This window comes from Dermochelys coriacea, chromosome 4, assembly GCF_009764565.3.
Source record: "Dermochelys coriacea isolate rDerCor1 chromosome 4, rDerCor1.pri.v4, whole genome shotgun sequence".
In the NCBI taxonomy this organism is placed as follows: Eukaryota; Metazoa; Chordata; order Testudines; family Dermochelyidae; genus Dermochelys; species Dermochelys coriacea.
In genome coordinates this window covers 39,316,222-39,334,206 of record NC_050071.1, presented here as the reverse complement: position 1 = coordinate 39,334,206, position 17,985 = coordinate 39,316,222, and the positions used below count along the sequence as shown (strand labels likewise).

The window sequence follows — 17,985 nt, the reverse complement described above, 5'->3', positions numbered from 1 at the left end:
GGGATGCAGAGTGTGGGGGGCCTGTCAGGGGGAGGGCTGAGGTACAGAAGGCCAGATATGGAGTGCAGGATGGGATGCAGAGTGTGGGGGGCCTGTCAGGGGGAGGGCTGAGGTACAGAGACCTTGCACTGTTCAATGGGAAGGAGCTCATCCCCCACCATGAAAAGAGAGGGAAATTATCAGTGGCTTGGGTTGCTTTGTGTGAGGCAAGGGGTCTGCCCTGCCCATTAACTAGGGCCCTATGAGATGGACTGTGTCCCTGCCAGTACTCGGGTTTTGGAGTGTTCCCATCCTATGGAATCTGTCACTGGGGTCCAGTGGCTTTTGTGGCTCCAAGCCGGGATCTGCTCAGTCAGCTTGTGACCCAGGTGGATGAGGTTCAAAGATGGGTAATGGCAGCAACAGGGGAGATGCTGGATCCTGCAGCAAAGTCTAAGGGGGTAGGAGATAGGCAGCATACCAAGGTTTTAGTTAGGGCAGCAGACTGTCTTGAGTGTCCTTTGCTACTGGGAATATATTTCCCAATTGCTAATGCTTTTAAAAAAATGTTTCCCTTTAGCAGAAAAAAGTTGAATAGTCTGTGAATAATTACTTTTATTAGCATTTATTTGAAATATATCCTTGTGGAGACAACTAAGCATAACAGCAGATTAAAATACATTAGGATGAGTTGACCTGGGCTTGGAAAATGAGGTCACTAACCTCTTATCTATCATCCACATGGCACTATTACTTCTTTCTGTAACAGTTATGAATTCTGGAGTAGTGATAGAGAACTGCCATCACAGCTTGTAGCATTCGTAGAGCATGTCCTCTTCTTGTGATCCAGCTATGCTTATGGATCTAAAGGACCCCTGTAGATTGCTATTGCAGCAGTAACACATACAGCAAGTAATGTGGCAATTATGAGATTTGACCGATACAGAGCTGTGATTATAGTGCTTTGATATGTAATTTACCCCAGGCTTGGCCAGCAAGGAAAACTAAAGAATGGACTGCCTTCCTACTGTTCCGTTTCAGACCTTGACTCCTACTTGAGAAGGCTCTCTCAAATGTAAATAAGTTATGACATTCAGGAGGATGCTCAGCACCCATTTTCCAGGTAAAAGGCATAGTGCAACTATTTTTCACGGTGTATAGTATAGTCTTCTCACCAATTTCTTCCCCCCGTTTCTTGTGCACATAAAAGATACCCTCATTCTGACAGAAGGTAGCAGAGGATAACATTACTGGCCATTATTTATTATCAGTGAATAGAATGTAAGAATCATCATACAAAAGGCATTGGTAGAAATAGAGTTTATTAAATCTTGCATTATTTCATAATTAAGATCACTAAGGGCAAAAAACCTCCCAAACCCCCCCCCCCAAAACTGATACCAGGTGCCAATTTTCTTAAAGAATCCATTTTAAAAGTAATTTTAACTCCTTAACCAGTTAATTTATTAATTACTTGTAAATTCTCAGTAAATCAATTCTATTCTCAGAGAGTAAGTTCAAAAATTTTGGGGAGGTTACACTATCTTTCATACATAAAAAACAAAATCCATTAAGTTCAAAACTCAACTCAAAACTAACTATGGAGTTGCAACTAATGCCTCCAGAAATACCCCTAACTTGAAAACATGAGATACATGGACATCTGCCAATAAAAACAAAGTGAACATTACTGTTATATAGAAATCTTTTTTTAATTATACCATTTTGAATTATTTCAAGAGTCAACTGTATAGATACCCTCTTATAATTTGTACTACACTAGAGGACCGAATCAGAATTGGACACCATTGTACTGGCTGCTGTATGTTTAGTTCTTGCTTTGCTAACAGAATAGCAGTGGCTCAGTCAGCACCCAGTTAAATTGATACCTTCTTGATTGGGATGATTACCAGAGAACAGACTCACTACAGTTTGTTCCAATTACTCTACAAAAATTGATAGGTGGCACAGCTAGTAAAATGGCAAATGGTGTAGTGTTGTCGACAAACCATTTCACAATAATTTATAAGTATGAATGATTGTTTCCTGGCATAAAGTTTCAATGCAATATTTTGCTCAGTTTAGCCATCTTCCTTTCTCTGTTGTTTCTACTAAAAATTTCAAAGCTGCCTCACCATATTTTTGAATGTGTTAAAATTTTTATACAATACTTGTAATCATTTTTTTTTCTCCCAGAACAATGAGCATGGTCATTTAATATATTGTTTAACTGGCATCTTTCTTTTCTACCAGGATGTGCAAAGAGGATCTTATTGTACTATACACAGGTTAGAATTAAAAGTACTTATTATCCTTTTGATAAAGTTTACCCTTATAAATACCTCTATTTTACAGTAACAGAGTGTAACTGCATAAGTTTTAGATTTTTTTTCATACACAAAGACCAACTATACATCTTCAGCCACAATAATGTATTTTATATTAAGAAAATGAAAAAAGAACAAATAAAAATATGGTCTCAATTTGGCCCTGATTCAACTCCCACTAAAAATCAGTGGAATTCTTTCCATTAACTGTGTAAATATTCTTGTAGCTTACTGAAACTACAGTTTTCAGAGTAGCAGCCGTGTTAGTCTGTATTTGCAAAAAGAAAAGGAGTACTTGTGGCACCTTAGAGACTAACAAATTTATTAGAGCATAAGCTTTCGTGAGCTACAGCTCACTTCATGCATCCGATGAAGTGAGCTGTAGCTCACGAAAACTTATGCTCGAATAAATTTGTTAGTCTCTAAGGTGCCACAAGTACTCCTTTTCTTTTTGAAACTACAGTGTTACACAGAACCTCTACTAATGTATGAAGCCTTTCTTCATGGGAAGTACACTCTAATTAAAGATTACTTTTATCTAGGTTCCCTGATTTCTTTTAAATCACTTCATTCTAACTGGGGCATGTGAATTGTAGTGTATCTATCCTCACCTTAAGTGTTGTTCTCAAAACTATATACAAGTAGTTATAAATCTGTATTATACATATGATCTGTTTTGTTCTAAAAGTGTGTTTGGTGTCTTTATGTCAGGCAATTATTGTTGATTTAGCTTCTGATCATCTTATTCACTGATCTGGTTTTCATAATATGAAGCACTGCTTATATTTTTTTTATATGAAGATAAGAATTTGGAACACAAATGTAGGTGTCTCTTTCCTGTGGCTGAATGATTTTCTGAGAAGATTCCCCTTGAGGTAATGTAGGAGATTTCTCATCATTTTTTTTGCTTCAGATTAAATACTGTTTGCATGTTGACACAATACCTGCTCTCAAGTAAGATATTACTTATCCATTTGAAAATGTGGATGAAGTACTGCAGTTCACTTATCATATGGTCTTTTTCTTTAATGAAGTATGCTTCAATGCAAGCATAGTTTAATTCTAGTGATCTGATTTACATCTGCAATACCCATCTCAGAAACAGTCCAACATAAGAAGATAAAGAGATGTTAAGGCAAAGTTACCAACCCTTAGAACCTTTCTTCTGAAGATGTTCTATTGTTGTTACTAAGATGAAATTTCAACATGAGGATTTTTAGATGTAGAATTTAAGTCTGTAACCTGGGTCCTTTTTTCATTTTTTTTTAAAAAGGATCCCTTAGATTTCACTCAATGTACAACAGGACAAATAAAAGTTTATTTCCCCAGGATCCAATACTATCATTTAAATTCTTTTCAGAAAGATCATTCTCTTAACAAGGCCCCTGGCAGTTTTTTCCTGACACAGTGGTATGTTAATCTTTGGTACTGTTTGTAACAAACGGCTATTTTCTCTCTCTCTCTCTTTTTTTTTTCCCTTGGGGACGGTGATTATGGACTTTAACAGTCCAGAATTTAAAACTGCCTCTCTGATACATATACCACTAAAATAAATGAATTCACTTATTAACAAACAACATTTCACTCCAATTCAAATTCAGTGTCAGAAAACGTGATCCCAGAAATATTGTTAAATTCAATGAAGTAAAAACACCATTCACTTTACTCTTTTGTGCCACGTTTATCATTTTATAAAAGAAGCAGAGTGATGTCTAGAGGTTAAAGCAAACAGCCATTAGTCAGGAGAACAAGGTTCTGTTCTCTCCTATTACTTGCTGTATATAATTGGGATAAAATACAACATGATTTTACAAAAGGTAGATTGTTCCAGACTAACCTGATCTCTTTCTTTGAGAAGAACTGTTTTTATGGAAAAAGGAAATGCAGAAGATCAAGTTGCAATGGGGGAGGTTTAGATTGGATATTAGGAAAAACTTTTTCACTAAGAGGGTGGTGAAACACTGGAATGCGTTACCTAGGGAGGTGGTAGAATCTCCTTCCTTAGAGGTTTTTAAGGTCAGGCTTGACAAAGCCCTGGCTAGGATGATTTAACTGGGACTTGGTCCTGCTTTGAGCAGGGGGTTGGACTAGATGACCTTCTGGGGTCCCTTCCAACCCTGATATTCTATGATTCTATGATTCTATGATTCTAATGTATGTGGATTTCAATAAGATATTTGGTATGGTTTCACATGGGAAATTATTAAATTGGAGATGATAAGGATTAGTAGGAGGATTGACGGGTGGATCTACAATGGGACATACTGAAAAGTGAACTGTTAGGCTGGAGGGAGGTTACTAGGGGACCTTGGCACAAAAAGTGGAAATGTGCTAATAAAATTTGACAAAAAGTTGGGAAGTATTGCCAATATTGATGAGGAATGGAATGTCATAGAAGATGATTTGGAGGACCTTGAAAATTTGAGTAATAGAAATAGGATGAAATTTAATAGTGCAAAGTGCAAGGTCATGCACTTAGGGACTAACAATAAGAATTTTTGCTATAGGCTTGGGACATATCAGTTGGAAGTGACAGAGGAGGAGAAAGAGCTGGGTGTATGGGTCAATCACAGGACTACAATGAGCTGCCACTGTCATGCAGCCATTAAAAAGGAATGCAATCTTGCGATGCATAAGGCAAAGTATTTCCAGTAAAGAGAGGGAAGTGCTATTGCCATTATACAAGACACTTGTGAGAACACATCTGGAATACTGTGTCCAATTCTGGTCTCCATGTTTAAGAAAGATGAATTCGAACTGGAACAGGTGCAGAGAAGGGCTTAGGGTGATCAGAGGAATGGAAAACCTATTTTATGAGAGGAGACTCAAAGATCTTGCCTTGTTTAGCCTAACAAAACGAAGGCTGAGGGGAGATATGATTGCTCTCTATAAATACACCAGAGGGAGGGAGAGGAGTTATTTAAGTTAACCACCAGTGTTGACAAAAGAACAAATGGATATAAAACTGGCCACCAATAATTTATGCTTGAAATTAGATGAAGATTGCTGACCATCAGAGGAGTGAAGTTCTGGAACTCCCTTTCAATGGGAGCAGTGGGGGCAAAAAAACTAATTTGTTTTAAGACTGAAAATGATAAGTTTATGGAGGGGATGGTATGATGAGATGGCCATATACCATTGTAGGCAATCTGCACCTGCTATTAGAGAATATCCCCAACAGCAGGAGGGCTAGATGGGGAGGGCTAGAGGGGGAGGGCTCTGAGTTACTACAGAAAATTCTCTCTCAGTTGTCTGGTTGGTGGGTCTTGCTGACATACTCAGGGTCTAAGTGATCACCATATTTGGTGTAAGGAAAGAATTTTTCCCAGGTCAGATTGGCAGAGACCTTGCAGAGGTTTCACCTTCCTATGGAGCATGGGTCAGTTGCTGGTTTAAACTAGAGTAAATGTTTTGTTAACTCAAAAAAAAATCTGACTCTTACTTGCTAAACTTCACTTCCCAAACTCACCCCCCAAAAAATACCCCACCACGTTTTGCTTGGACCCCAGACTACACTCTTTTTTCCTTCCTATTTTTTTTGGAATTGCCAGTGAGCCAAAAAAAATCCATTATTTACTCACATCTATTTCTAATGGAATCTGAATGTTCTGAGACCCAATCTGGCATGCAAGACTCAGCCCCTATAGTACAATACATTGCTCTCCAACTGAGATAGCAGTCCTTCTATGGGCGAGACATCAATGAAAGATATTTATTAACACTTTAGCTAATTCATGCTTTAAGTTATATAGCTTAGCAAAGTATTAAAATAAATCAGGAGGTTTATAGGGGTGAAGCTGATGCTGTAATATTCCTGACCTGAAATTTATGCTTCATATTGGTTTAGACTTCTCATCTTTAAAAAAAGATAAGATTGTGCCTTATTTCCAGTTGCGACGTGTATTTGCTGTGGCAGTATTATAGCATGCAATTTAGAGAAAAATCTAGAAAAATTGTTAATATGGGAAATAAAGACAAAACATTCACAACTTTAGCATGTACTAATAGTCTCTGTGATTTAACAATTTGTCCCCAAATGAATCAAAGAAAATTAGTATTAATCATTTTAGGGTGTTTGGCATCAATTTAAAGTAAAACAAACTGTAGGTCATGACTAGATTTTTCAGGTTATACTAGCAAATTAGGTCATATTATGGATTATGACTAGAATTACGAAAGACAGAGGCTTCTAAAACTATTCATGCAATATCTCTCTTCTGCAGCATGCTATACACCTTAAATTTGGCTAGCAAACCTCACCATCTTTTTCATGCTCCTTTTTCATTTTCTGTTTAAAAATCTTTTAGGCATAGACTAACAGAAAAGAACATACTCTGGCTAGTCAAGTGTAAAGTATAATTAGGCAGGCCAAAAAAGAATTTGAAGAGCAATTAGCAAAAGACAAAAACTAACTGCAATTTTTTTTTTTAAAAGATCAGGAGCAGGAAGCCTCCCAAAAAAACCCATTGGACCATTGGATAATGGAGGTGCTAAAAGAACACTCAAGGAAGACAAGGCCATTGTGAAGAAGCTAAATGAATTCTTTTCATTGATCTTTCCTGCAAAGCATGAGAGGGACATTCCCACAATTGAACCATTCATTATCTTTAGGTGAGAAATCTGAGCAACTGTTTCAGACAAGTGTCAGTACAAGAGGTTTTGGAACAAATTGATGAGTTAAACAGTAATAAGTCATCAGGACTAGATGGTGTTTCTGAAGAAACTCAAATATGAAATTGCAGAACTACTAACTGTGGAATATAACCTATTGCTTAAATAAGCCTCTGTACCAGATGACTGGAGGGTAGCTAATGTAACATGTAAAAAGGCTCCAGAGGTGATCCTGGCAATTACAGGCTGGAAAGTCTAACTATAGTAAAGAAAAGAACTATTAGATGCATAGATGGTTATGATTTGTTGGGGAAGAGTCAACACAGCTTTTGTAAAAGGTAATCATGCCTCATCAATTTAATTAGAATTTTCTGAAGGGGTCAACAAACGTGGACTAGGGTGATCCAGTGGATATAGTGTACCTGGACTTTCAGAAAGCCTTTGACAAGGCCCCTCACAAAACCAAGCACTCACAGGATTAGAGGGAAGACACTTTCATGGATCAGTAACTGGTTAAAAGATAGGAAGCAAAGGGTAGGAATAAATGGTCAGTTTTCACAGTGGGGAGAAGTAAATAGCAGGATACTCAAGGATCTGGGACCAGTGATGTTCAACGTATTCATAAATGATCTGGATCACCCAAATGACAATTAATAGGCATCAGGTTTTAAACAAACATAAGGAAGTATTTCTTTACATGATGCATGATGACTATGGAACTCATTGCCAGGGGATGCTGTAAAGGCCAAAAGTATAACTGGGTTGAAAAAAGAATGAGAAAAGTTAATGAAGGATAAGTTCATCAATGGCTGTTAGCCAAGTTGGTCAGGGATGCAACAGCATGCTCTGAGTGTCCCTTAAACGTCTGACTGCCAGAAGCTGGGACTAGACGACCAGGGACGGATCACATTATAAATTGCCTTGTTCTGTTCACTTACTCTGAAGCATCTGGCACCAACCACTGTTGGAAAACAGAGTACTGGTCTAGATGGACAGTTGGTCTGACCCAGTGTTGCCATTCTTATGAATGATGGACCAGTGGAATGGTGTTTGGATATTAGAAAAAGGGAGTCTGTGCGACACAGTACTGAGCATTCTGGTCCTGATTCTGTAAAGCACTTAAGGACATCATGTTTAACTTTAAGAATGTGTGTAATCCCTCTCTGGTCATGAAGATCCCTTGCTTTGCAGAGAATGTCAAACTCTAACTGTATTAACATTCACCTCACTGGCTACTTCTTGTATTTATTGGACTGTGCCTATTAGTACCTTTAGGTTCTGATCTTACAACTGCATTGGTGTGGTTGTATGTTTAGTATGTACGTTACTACTGTGAAGCATGCAGGCATCTTCAAGTTGGAGCAAACTGGGGATGATTTATGATTTTGAATTAAAATAATGATGTTCAGTTTCCAAAATTTCAACACAAAATTGGGTCAAATTTGATAGTTTCACCTGAATGAACTGTAACACTGAGTTTGTCTGAACCTTCAACTCAGCTCTTAAATTAGAAGGAAAACCTGTGTGTGTTATAAACAAAACATTTCACAATCACTGAAAAACCTCAGTTTAACAAAGCTCTAGCACAGACCTTCCCCTGCTTCCATATTTCTGAAGCGGTTTTTAAAAAATAATTCTCTAATATGTAACAGGTGCACCAGCATAAATGGAGGATGGATTTATGATGGGCAATGAACCGTCATCAAATCCCTTTACACCAACATTTTCAATTCTTCATATGTTAATTGGAGTGTGGCATCTTTATAGCCAACCAGTCTGCCAAGCCAGATGGCACACTCTTCACAGTGCTCCAGATTTCAGTAATCCTGAGCACAACCTTTGAAGGTGACTGGCCTCCTTGCTCTTCATTGATGAGCTCAACATTTGTACAGTGCAATCTTGGAGAAAGTAACCAAGCTTCAGTTAAAATGGACTTGGGTTAATCAGGCTTGTACTACACACCTGTGATGCTGTTGGCCGAACAATGAGAAATGATCAGAGTTAGAATTGTTCTTGAACCCTATTCACTTTTGTATTTTTCAGTATTTCTCCCTTCCTTTACAATGAATTCAGTCTGTTTGCTCCTTCACGATTGTTTTGTTAGCAACTGTAACACACATTTGCCATCTTTTCAATTGGTGATATAGAAATACAGAGCTACAGAGAAATTCACACTGATATTTGAAGTCACACAGGTGTGCCTAACTCCAGGCGCCTTTTAAAAAAAGCATTTTCCAAAGTCTTGAAAATAGTTGTCTGTCTGTGCTTTACAGCATAGCCCAAGTTCCAGCCATTCCATCACCCCTCCATGAGGGAGAAATGAGAAACATCAAGAGCCACTGAAAACTGAACTTTCACAGTGGATCAGCACAACATTACTCAGAACAGATGTTCTCGTAATTGTGATACATTGGAAAAAATATCAGAGCATTCAATGGCCTCTAACTCTCACAGCCATTTTTATGGCACTCTAATGCTAGTCATAGCTCTTAACCACCTTGAGCTTTTAGTTTTGGATTACCCAGTGCACCTCTCCCAAGAAATCAGAAAGATTCAAAGAGGGACTGGACTTTTATATGGATGAAAAGAATATCCGGAGTTCTATAACAGCTACTCAAAAAGTTTTTAAAGGGATATAAAATCTCATGTTTCTGGGATCAAGAAGAGACTCCCCTCTAGGCCAACATCATAGGCTTCCTTTAAAAGCATCTGATGCTGGCCATTGTTGGACATAGTATACTGGACGAGGCAGACCACAGATCTGATCCTATATGGCAATTACCATGTTTCTCTCATTTTATTTTTTTCTCTGCCACTTATAAAAAGTCATGTGAAATATATTCATGTTTAAAAGTAAAACATTTCACTGCTGTAAGTGAATCTAGAAAATGGTGAGGTTCAACAATGGTCTTCTATCTGGTATATGAAAATACTTGAATCGTGCAGGCTAATACATTAAAAATGAAACAGTAAACTTTGGTACTTACTTTTGAACTTGGGAAACAATCAGATCCTCACTCTGGTACTCAAAGCTCTATCACCAGGGCTTTATCCTCAGGGTACATTCGATGAAAAAACATAAGCAAGTGAAGAGCTATTAAACGTAAGAGATGATGCAACACTAAAACAGCATATTGGCACCTAAGTGTATCCGTCCCTCCCCTTACCCACAGGTTTAATGGTCCTCTGATCTGCACCAGGTGAAGGAGACTTGAACAACACTGAAACAAAATGTGGTCAGGGCATATGGACTCCAACACAAGCTTTCCCAACAACCCTTCACCTCAGCTGTGGTAGAGGTCAAGAGATGCTTTTTCTCTTGAATGAGAATCATTTAATCAAACTATACAGCTGCCTCCACACTAGCCCAGAACTCAGGTCTTCTCAAAGTAAGGAAACTATCAACTTACTTCCTGGAGAAAATCACCCACATCTGTGATGTCTTTGCCAGTATGCGGCATGGATGAGTATTACAACACCTCTTCACTGAACAAAACCCTTTCACATAGCAAGAATCTTGAGAAACAAAGAAATCCAAATCATCATCCATGATTCAGATTCATACTCTTTATGGCTAGTGAAACACACACCTGCTGACTGATGGTCAGCTTCATCTTTGACCAAGGAAACTTACCCTTCACCCTTAAGTATGCAACAGCACATAACAGTCTGACCAATTTTCAAGAAACTATTTCTTGACCCAACAGACCTCACAAGCTACCTTTCACCAGGTGGCTAATTCCCTCTTTAAGAACAATGGGGAAAAGAGAAAGAAACTAGCTTGGTGAAAGACCATCTCCAAATACACTTATTCACCACGAATATTCTGACCATCTCCATTCTGGTTTCAGCCAGTTAATGGAACAGAAACAGTGAAAGTGGCATTGATGTATGTACTTCTCTTGTCCATACATGGAGAAGGACATCCACATATACATCTGATGGAAGTATAGCACATCACAGACCATGGTTACATACTGTCCCATTTCAGAAAAGTAGTAGGGGTTAATGGAAAAAGTGCTGAAATGGTTCCAATCTTTTCTTTTGCAATGTCCCTTCATGCCCAGACCTTGCAATACTGAAGACAGGGGGCAGAAAATGAGACCCACAGAGCACTGATGGGTAGCTTTCCTCTACCGCCACAATATCTACGTGTGGAGTCTCACAAGGCTCAAGCCTCTCCTTTACAACAATTACATAGAGCTGTTTCTTATGCCATATTCCACTACAACAGTTCTGTTATAGTTATTCTTTAAAATTCACATGAAAAAATACTAGAAATATACAAAAACAGAGTGATTTATTATAAATCACTATAATGGGTAAAGTGAGACCAGTGTTGGCCCAGTGACAATTCTAATGATATAGAAGTGCTGTTTAATTCTCAGTGGCTAATGGCAGGGAAGAGTGAGCTTTAATTGGCATGGGAAGATTACTCAGATTAGTACTATACACAGTTCCTGGTTGATTTGCACTACACACTTCAGAGCTATAGCTTGCCATTGATTTTCTTCAAGATTCCCATTTATTTCAATGTGAGTTTTGGAAAGGAAGCATAGCAGGGCATGTTTTTATTTTGAACTGTGTATAACGGTGCCAGTGCTGACTTTTGTTTTACACACACACACACACACACACACACACACACACACACACTGAGCAATTAAGGAAATGTTGTCAGTAGCATTACAGTTCAGTGGAGGAAAAAGAACTAGGACTATAAAACTGAAGACACTGGGCAGTATCCCATGCTATTACACTAGGTCACAATTCACATGATGGACAGATGATCGAATGCACTACCAAATGAAGGATGGATGATCAACAACTGCAAGTGAATTTGGTCAGACACTGCAGTGCTCACAGAATGTATTAGGGATTCCTCTAATTAGACAAGGAAGGAGAGGATGCACTGCCTATTGTTTTCAAAATAGACTAGAATATACAATGCAACATGTCTGCTAGGTTGAGAATAGAACTTCTGCCAGCCGCATCTGGAATGCAGTAACAAAACCAATAATGTTTGTAAAACAGTTGAAAAATTATTTCTGGAACTCTTACTCTAAATATTAATATTTTTACAGCTTCTTATCTTAGTGAGCAGAACAAAGCTAGTTTCTCATGACTGACAGGTCAGGTCCTGTTTCCTAAGTTGCAAAAACAGTGGGGAAAAACAAATGTTGGACAGATAAACACAGCTAAGATAGTGAAGATAGTCCAAACAGTTGCACATATAGTTTCATTCCAGCATGAGTTAGGAAAAACCTCAATTTTTATTTGCTTGTAAACACAAAGTTCATTTCTTTTACTAGATTCTTAAATGTTTTCTTGTTCTCTTGATCTGTGTCAAGATTCCTTCAACCCAACGTTCCACACTACCCCCAAACCATTCATGTTTTATAATGTGAGTGCAATAGAAAGTATCTCAGGTGGTGAGTCAGACTGGCAGTTCAATAGCATCCTTGAGTTCTCCTTATAGAGCTGCCACTGTTTTTTGTTTTCCCTTCCTCTTCAGGCTTAACAAGCACCTTAATGTTCTCATCACTTCCCTTTTAACTTTCAGAAGAGTTAAAATTTTTCATCCGGAAGATAATTAGGATGGAATGTTTCTAGTATGCAAAACCTTGCCAATAGGTATGCTGCTGTAAGTACTTCAGCATTTAAAATATTTAAAATATGAAAAACCTGAAAAGTTACAGAAAAGCCTTTCAATATCCCCAATTATTTTACACTGCTTAAACATCCTTGTGGCAATTAAATGTGGTTCCATGCTGATGTCTGCATCACCTAGAGAACCACTTCCCGTCTCTTTCCAAGGCTGCAGAACAAATGCAGTAGAAAACCGAAATAAGGGCTTGTCTACGCTACAGAACCTTCAGTAGAATACCTATGCCTGTAAAGCCTCCTAACTCTTTCTGTCAGCACTGCTAAACCACCTCCCTAGCAACATTTTCTAAACTGATGGAAGCATTCTTCTGTCAGCATAGCTGCATCTATGCTGGGGATGTTGCCGGCATAGCTATATTGGCTGGGGGAATGATTTCTCTCCCCACCCTTCTAGTCAGCATAGCTATGCCTTCATAACTTTGTAGAGCATTTGTACAGCAGTCTAAGCCTGAGTGCCCCATCATCCTTCCTATTTTGAGAAATGCAATGATTTCCCTCTCCTGGTATTTTGTCCATAATACCAAGTACCATCATAGCTGGTGAAAATCTCTGAGATTTTAAGAAAAACAAATTATCACACCTTCATGAACCTCACATGGATACCTCAAAGTTCAGTTTGAATTTCAGACTTTGGCTTAGATTCAGGTTCTCTCTTACCAAAGTTAGTTTGTATGTCCTAAATCCTCTGTGCACTTCACAGAGTGCAGTACCTCCTTAGTATGTGATAAGAGGGAGTCTTCTTCAGTCCTCCATTATTGTACATCAGATACATATTCTTTCTTTTTCTCTGTTTCACCAAGCCAAACAAATAATTTCAGCTCATGATTGGTCTATGATCATTTTATGAGTCTTTAATTTGTTCTTTTTAAGAAGATTTCCATGGAATAGTTTTGGTGTCTAATTCTTATTGTGTATTGGTCACATGAACAATTCTGTACTGGTTAGTGTGAGAACCAAAGACTAGTTAGGAGGAGCTCATCAGGCTGTAGGTGGACTGGCTTGCAAGCCACATTGCTATTTTAAGAAGTCTGACTGTCTTTTTATAAATTTTATTAAAATTACTTAACAATAAAATCAAGACATATAACCAAAGCTAAGCTGCTATTAAAAATATTTAACCTAAGGTAAACCAATACAGCTATCAAATCAATGTAAGAAATCAATAAATTACTCTCAATATTGGATTAGAGTTAAATCAAATACTAAAAATAGCCAATCTTCAAAACTTCTAAAGAGGATTTTAAGGAAGTGATTATCCATTTGCCATAAATCCCAACTACATATTTCTCCCACTTAATCAAATCTATATTTTGAATGGTTAAATCTTTTAAGTGTCTAAACCACAACCTCCGAACCCTAGATTTCCATTCTTATGTGGTGGGTAACTCTTTCTTCTTCATCCTTCATCCCTTCCCACTTCTTCCCCTCCTCCCCCCAGCTCACAGCAATTATAGTTCAGACTTTTGCAGAACTATCTTGATAAAAAGTAGTTTGACAACTCTTATTTACCAGAAGTTACAGGTGACAACCTCAAGTCTTTCCAGACTTTTAAACACAAAACACGTATTACACTCTGCGTAATTTTAGGAAAAAAATATTTAGGGCTGTTTACTTGGGGAACTTTTCTGTCAGGCCCCTTACTCACCTGGATTTTATGAAAGTGCTTACACACACAAATAGGCACACAGCCAGACTCTCATTTGCATATGATCAAAAAAAAAGAAAAAAGATAAATAGGCTGGGATGTCACCCACTGTGAAGGTTCTTTCCCCACTCTGAACTCTAGGTACAGATTTGGGGACCTGTATGAAAGACCCCCCAAGCTTTTTCTTACCAGCTTAGGTTAAAACTTCCTCAAGGTACAAACTTTGCCTTGTCCTTGAACCCTATGTGGCCACCACCAAGCGTGTTAAACAAAGAACAGGGAAAGAGCCCACTTGGAGACGTCTTCTCCCAAAATATCCCCCCAAGCCCTACACCCCCTTTCCTGGTGAAGGCTTGATAAAAATCCTCACCAATTTGTACAGGTGAACACAGACTCAAACCCTTGGATCTTAAGAACAGTGAAAAAGCAATCAGGTTCTTAAAAGAAGAATTTTAATTAAAGAAAAGGTAAAAGAATCATCTCTGTAAAATCAGGATGGTAAATACCTTACAGGGTAATCAGATTGAAAACACAGAGAATCCCTAAGGCAAAACCTTAAGTTACAAAAAGACACAAAAACAGGAATATACATTCCATTCAGCACAGCCTATTTTACCAGCCATTAAACAAAAGGAAATCTAACACATTTCTAGCTAGATTACATACTAACTTTTTACAGGAGTTCTGAGTCTGCATTCCTGATCTGTTCCCGGCAAAAGCATCACACAGACAGATCTTTTGTTCCCCCCCCCCACTCCAGCTTTGAAAGTATCTTGTCTCCTCATTGGTCATTTTGGTCAGGTGCCAGCGAGGTTATCCTAGCTTCTTAACCCTTTACAGGTGAAAGGGTTTTGCCTCTGGCTAGGAGGGATTTAAAGGTGGTTACCCTTCCCTTTATATTTATGACACCCACCCTATATAAACATGAGACAAAAATAGTTATTCTTCCCTTTTGTGGGTTGTTGACTCAAAAGGCTAGACCTCTCACCCTTACCCTAGATTCTTATGGCTTGCAAATGTCACTTACTCTGACTTGTGGAGTCTTCCTTCAAGCTCTTGGAACAAATCAAATATGATGCCTACCTTAGAGCCATGCAACCTGGTCCAATCAGGATTGAATTAGGTCATTTTGAGTTAGTCTTAATCTGTAAAAGTTTTCGCAAAAAGAAAAGGAGTACTTGTGGCACCTTAGAGACTAACAAATTTATTAGAGCATAAGCTTTCGTGAGCTACAGCTCACTTCATCGGAATGCATCCGATGAAGTGAGCTGTAGCTCACGAAAGCTTATGCTCTAATAAATTTGTTAGTCTCTAAGGTGCCACAAGTACTCCTTTTCTTTTTGCGAATACAGACTAACACGGCTGCTACTCTGAAACCTGTAAAAGTTTTGTATACCTCAGAGATTAAGTTTGTGACTCCCCCAAAGTATCAAAATTCTGGACATGTTAGACCACTTTTGCAGAAGCTAGCATGGTCTTATCTACGTGAAAGAGTCTTGAGATGACATTTTGTCACCAATTTACAGAAAGTTCAATTAAAAATATGAAATTAGCTAATTGCTAGGGTTCTTTTTCCATAATCAGTTATGCAACATTAATCCATCTGCAACATTAAAAATGAATAGGAATTTATGACCCAGGCCATTTTTCTTCTTGCAAAAAAAGACAATTTGCAGTAATTCTTCTATTTTTGAACTGGGCTTTAAGACAAACAACTTATCTTCTGGAAACTTCATCTTGAAAAAGAAAACAATATTTTAAGGCATGAAGATGAAATCCATTTGATACACAAAATTTTACAAGTTTTTAATAAAGGTCTGTATTTCCATAAATACTTTCACACTAATATTTTGACTGGACAATTAGATTAAAAAACATACATACATTGATTTCAAATCCCCCCCCAATCACAGGCAGTTTTATGAACATAAACACCACATCACACATAAAAATTTGCATGTTTTGCTTTCAAGATTCATTATATTTTCTGCTAAATTTATCCCAAAGTATTTTGGTTTCAGCAGAGCTGGAAGAAATAATTGTTCCCTCTAGATAGGTCTATGCTGCATTTTGTATTACTCTTTCCTCAGGCACAGTCCTTTTAATCCAGGAATATCTGGTTTTGGAACTTGTGAATTCAAGTCTTATCTGGTTTTACACTTCCAAGTATCCACAAGGAAAATGCATTGCTTAATTGGTCTTATAGGTCACAACTGCTCAGAAGAAAAGTTAGCATTATTAAAGCTTGTTTTCAGAGGGTTAAGAATCACCTTGAATACTGTCTAGGCATTTAAGTGGAAGAAACTCAGTCTTTCCCATCCCACCGCTTAAATCTCACCAAAGCACTGAATTGTGGGATAAAGTCACAGTACCGATTTAATGAAGTAGTTTTTAGAGTGTGCGTCAATTCCTATAATCATTTCCCCCTAAACATTTGATTCACTGTCCATAATTATTCTTGATGTCAATTGGTACAATCAGTGTGACTAATATCATTCCTTATTATGTTGCTTCAATAAAAGCTTTGATGTGATCTTGCATAAGTTATGGTGAACCACAAATTTTCTTTGACATTTATTACAAAAAGTGCACACTGCTTCAAAATCATGAAAGTCAGCTTGATTCTTTCTTCATGAGACAAAAAACCCTCACAAACCGATTTAGCTCGTTATGTTTCCCCCTCCCTCTCACACCCTCCAAAAAGCTTCTGCCAAAATTGAAATATGTTGGACTTTTTGAATGTAGTGCTTAGAAGTCTACAGTGTTTAGAACATAGTAAATACTATATTGATGATTAGTGATGCACCCCAGCATTTAGCTTACTGAATTCATTATATACAAACACACTGAAGCAGAAAAGAGGATTATTTTAGAGATCAAAAATGCCTGATGATATTCCCTTCAAACTCTATTCGTTATTCGCTGGCATCAGTGCACAGACATTTACTCCAAAATACATGCTGGAATTATTGCCTTCAGGGATAATATCCAAAGTAAATGCAAGACATACAAAATCTGGATTCAGCAAGTGTGCTGTTGGTGTGGTTCCTTAGATTTATTAGTCCTACCTTAAACTGGCGACTCGGAGGCTTTTTTAAAAACTGTTCACCATTACGATTGTATAAGAAATATCCATGAAACCAAGAGAAACTTTCAGGAGAGTACAAACATTTTAAATGAGGCCACTCTTCTTACCCAGACGTCTCAAATCACTATTCACACAACAGTATGGGTACCTATTTCAAAATAATCACTACTGTAGTCCTTTGTCAAATATAGATTGGCTGGGGTATTTACACAATAATAGTAAGACACACTGAGACCAGAGTGATAGTATGATATAAAGAAACTAGATAGCTTACTTAATTAAAAAGAAAAAGAGGCTGTTTTATACAACAAATTCATTAAGTATTATTGAAAGTGAGCAACATGCTTAATGGAAGGGACCCTGTATCATTGGGAGTCACCAGATGGTATAGGACAGGTAGTATTACAAGCTCTTTTTAATAAAGTTTAATTAAAGATTTTAGAGAAATACTTATGCTAATTGTGATGTAGTTCTTTGTGGAAACTAAGCATTTCACCAGTAAAGCTTGGTCTTCAGCACACACAAAATCTGTCTGCAATCATTCTGTCTGCAATATTGCATAAATTATGAAAACCACTATTCATATTTCTCTTTAGCCAAAGCCCCACATCTCTGAGAAATGAGAAAATAAAGATTGCCAGGCAGACAACTTGTGTGTCTAACAAATA

The 17,985-nt window shown here is 37.7% G+C and overlaps 1 long non-coding RNA gene across 1 annotated transcript in view; it reads right to left on the bottom strand.

The window, feature by feature from the left end:
• Positions 1–17,985, bottom strand: part of LOC122459989 — a 65,376-nt gene that overhangs the window by 35,567 nt on the left and 11,824 nt on the right. Inside the window, exons 2-3 of the long non-coding RNA XR_006280993.1 lie at positions 10,328–10,433; positions 9,905–9,970 (exon numbers count right to left, since the gene is read on the bottom strand). This is a non-coding gene — a long non-coding RNA (uncharacterized LOC122459989). The remainder of the gene's footprint in view (positions 1–9,904; positions 9,971–10,327; positions 10,434–17,985) is intronic.